This window comes from Pongo abelii, chromosome 6 (assembly GCF_028885655.2).
Source record: "Pongo abelii isolate AG06213 chromosome 6, NHGRI_mPonAbe1-v2.0_pri, whole genome shotgun sequence".
Lineage (NCBI taxonomy): Eukaryota > Metazoa > Chordata > Mammalia > Primates > Hominidae > Pongo > Pongo abelii.
The window spans coordinates 134,237,162-134,241,539 of record NC_071991.2 but is presented as its reverse complement, the minus strand read 5'-3'; positions in this window follow the sequence as shown (position 1 = coordinate 134,241,539).

Genomic DNA, 4,378 nt, shown 5'->3' with positions numbered 1-4,378 from the left:
TCATACTCATCCTTTTAAAAAATTATCTAAATATTTCCCTCTGATATGTTTCCTTTCTTTCTTTTTTCCCTTATTCTTCAGTACTTTGATGTTTTTATTTTTGTCTTTTAAGAATTATACATCCATACCTTACTTCCCAGAAGCCTTTGAAGGCAGCAGTCCTTGATATTTTTTAGGCTGACTTGTTTCATAAAGATTTCTAAAAGAGTTGTTAGAGAGCCAGTGAGCCCTGTGATTTATGATGATTGCTCAAGCAGTGGCAGAGCTGGAAGAATTGAACAAAACACAAGAATCCTGAGGGAAACCAAAAGCTAATGTAAAATGCCATAGACTTCTAGTTTCAAAAAGATCTGTACAATAATGTAGTCAAACCTCAGTACTTTAAGGAAGAAGACACTGCAGTTCCAAGATGATAAGTAATTTACCAAAGGCCACACCCTAGTGTGTAGCAAGATTGAAAAAAGGGAACCAGACCCAAGTCTCCTGCTGCCACTTAGGTCCCTTCCTTTATTCTTTCCATTACAATCACTTCACTCTTTTTAAAGTTCCAGAACTAAGCACAAGTTATGTGAGCCCTCTCTCATTAATCTGGGGGTATAGATCTCTGGCATACATCAAGGGAGTTACTTTCCATGGAAAACAAGTCAGTCTGACAATGGCTCAGGAGCTCACAATTGCATTGTTTTAAGAGCAAACTGCCTCTCTGTTCTGCCTTCTAAATTATAGGGAAGGGAAAATCCAAGCTCCTAAAAACGTTTTAAATAGACTGCATCGAGTGGCATGCCAACACTGAATATGTGCCATCCAGCAGAGCATTATCATCATTCTGAAGGGCAGGGGTTCGGTGTTAGTGTCAGAAGGGAGCTAACCACTCTTCGTGTCTTTGTCTAACATTTAGCTAAAGAGGAAGACGGTCTCAAATTGCTTTCTCTTAACATCTTTACTAGTTTTATGCTTACAAAAAGAAGGAACTCTTTATTCTGAGTAGTTCATGATAGCCACTTGCAAGTAATTCTATTGGTTTTTCATAGCTACTGTCTGCAGATTTATTTCGAGATTTCAATATGGTGGAAAAAGGCAAGTGGGACAGAGGTGGGAGAAGAGGGGTTCTCCTTAACTATTTTTCAGTTTGGCCCATGTTTGTAGAGTCCTTACTTCCATAAGGGCACCCTTTCTTGGAGGAAATATGGACCCTGTTTACTTTAGGGTACCTTATGCATTCTATGATTGGTGCCTTATTTTTTTGTTTTGTTTTTTAGTTTGTTTTCTCTTCTCAACGTATTTGGAAGGGGGATTAATAAGAACGATTTCTGGAGGATGGAAGTAAACATTTTTAATTGTACATTTTAGATGTTCTTTTTATACAAACAAACTCAGTAAGCAACATTTGAGATAATGTCTTATGTTTTTATTTGCTTGGGACACACAAGATTATTTTTCATCGGAGGAGAGTCTCTAAAACTATATTGCTTTAGTTTAGATTAGGCTTGCCAGATAAAATACAGGACACTCAATTAAATTTGAATTTAAGATGGAAAGCAAATAATACTTCTAGTATTTGTTTTCCCAACTGTTTCATGAGGAATACACATCCTAAAAAATTCTTTGTTGTTTATCTAAAAGTCAAATTTCACTGGACATCCTTCTATTTTTATTTACTAAATCTGGCAACCCTAGTTTAGATATCAGTATTGAACTAACTGTGGAGTCCCCTGCCTCTGGAATTTTAAAGAAGAATAAACTTGTAGAAATTGTTTAATACACTAAAGAAAATAAAAACAGAATAAAGGAAAAAGACTAAAGTACTACAGAAATTGTATGCTCAAAATGGAGCTTCACTGTACAGATTGGAATTATGATTTTTGCTATCAATGTAAGGTTTGATTTTACAAACCTGGTGGTTGGAAATTTTATCATTTATTACTGCAGTGGTGGTCAATCTAGAAACAAACAATTTCACACACTTTTGAAGATGACTAAAGAGGGAATATTTTATGGTTGTCACGCTTTGGGACACTGAACTAATGCAGTATATGTTTATATCCAGGATAAGTCACTTTTAGCAATATAACGTTGTACGAATCTTTTATGTGTTCTGTGCCTCAGTTACTTCATTTTAAAATATGGGCTAAGAATAGGGTCTCTTTCGTAGGTCCCTTGTGGGGAGAACTGAATATTGCATATAAACTGCTAAGCACATGTTTGGCAAACAAGTGCACAACAGGTAGTAAAGACTCTTCTTTCACCTTCCTCTTCATCCTTCAGAAATAGTTATCAAGATATTAAATGTAGAATAAAAATGTGGTTGATTCAACAATGAACTCCTACTTAACAATAGAATGAAATGGCACATACAACACCAGCATTATAGGATATTATGAATATAATTTTGAGCAGAAGTAGCCAGACCAATGAGAATACATCGTATATTAATGGCACATTTAACATCAGGAGTGGGCCATTTTTAATGTACTTGTTCTACACAATGAAAGTATCCTCAGTAATAATCATAAAGTAAGTGAAAAATAATAATTGACCCAGGATAAACAAGGCAAACAGTAAAAATAAACAAATTAAAAATGTTAGTAAAATATTTAAAAATAAATATTACTGCACAAAAAAAGGGAAAAATAAATAATAGGTATACTTGCCTGTATTTTTTTAATCTACTCCATACGTGTTTTCAAAATTATATGGAAAAATGTCTGAAAAAATATATTTACCAAAATGGTGACTGAGACTGTCATTTTGTAGTGGCATGGTGGGGAATTCTTTCTTTCTCTTTTTTATTATACTTACCTTCAGGAAAGCATAATAATGAAAGTATACAGCAATTATAAGAAATCAATAATTATTTGCTGTATTTATTCCAGTGAATATATATTTTTATTTATGATAATGAAAGATAAAACTACTTTTAAAAAGACAGCATTGTCTCCTTTTATTCACCTGGCTAAAATCACTTATTCACCTGGCTGAATCACTTATTCAATATCAACAGGTAAACTCTGGTGCTTTTGATTGACCTCATGGATCATGTGACCACACTTTCTATTGATGTGTTTCATTGAGAAACAGGAGTGTGGAAAATGGGGTAAAGAAGTGATGAGAGAGAGAAGGTCGGAGAGAGAGAGAGAGAAACAAAGATAGAGATCGTTCTACTTGGTTATTTCAAAAATCTCTTTAATATCTTTAATAAACATCAAAGCATAAACATTGTGATGAAATAATTACATAAAACTGAAATACATAAGTATGTCAAAGTAAAATACTTTACCATTTTCCCAGTCTTTAAATGTTAGCTTTTATTTTTATATCCCAAGTTCTCCATCCAGATTTGAGTAGCTTGTATCCCTTCAGGTAGAGTCAAAACTTTTCTAGGGTGCCTTGAAGACTCCAATATGGATGGCTATCTTTGGGTGACAATCACATGCTAACTTGACTTTGGATCCTTGCTCTTTCAAGGACAGTGATTGTCAACCATGATGGGGCATTATCACCTCCAAGAGAGTTCTTTAAACCTCCAGATATCTGAGCTGGATGCCAGTCATACTAATTCAGAACCTCTGTGGGTGCACCTTTGAAATTTTTATTTTTAAAAGTATCATTGTCTGTGCTGATGTATAGCCAGGGCTAAACACTGTTGCCCCAGGCAGAGGGACCTACACTGTAAAATAAAGAAAATCAAGAGAAGTGCCTTTCTATATTTCTAAATCAGCTACAACTGAGTATTAGGTTTTTGGCAAATTTAGTTTACCAGCACAAACTAGAAGACCTATTATTCTCATAGCATCTTTACATCAGGAAAATAATGTCCCATACCTTTTTTCAAATCACATTTTTTCATTTAATTACATCTTTCATTCATAGGTATTTGACCTTTGAATTTTGCATACCATAGGATCAAAAATTTTTCATAAATTTGAATGTTTGGGCTGAATTTTTGTTCCCTTAATTCTGCATTTCAAACTTCACTAACAAATGTAACATTTGTAAGAGTTTCTGGCTAAGAAACAACCAATATAGTTTTTATTTACAAATTGACCTATATAGAAACACAGCTTTTCTTTTCTCATGAGATTATAGAAGGATAATTGATGTATAATGAACTACATTGTACATAGTCAAAGTATATGATTTATTTAATTTTGACATCTGTTTACACTTGTGACACCACCATCACAATCAAAATAATGTTTTCATTACTGCCTAAAGTTTCCTTCCACCCTCAATCTATCCCAATCTTTAACTCCATCCCTAGGCAATCATTGGTCTACTTTCTGTCACTGAAAAACAGTTTCACTCTCTAGAATTTACAAAATGTGGAATTACAGAGAAATAGTCTTGGTTTGACTTTTTTCTTTCACCATTTATTTAA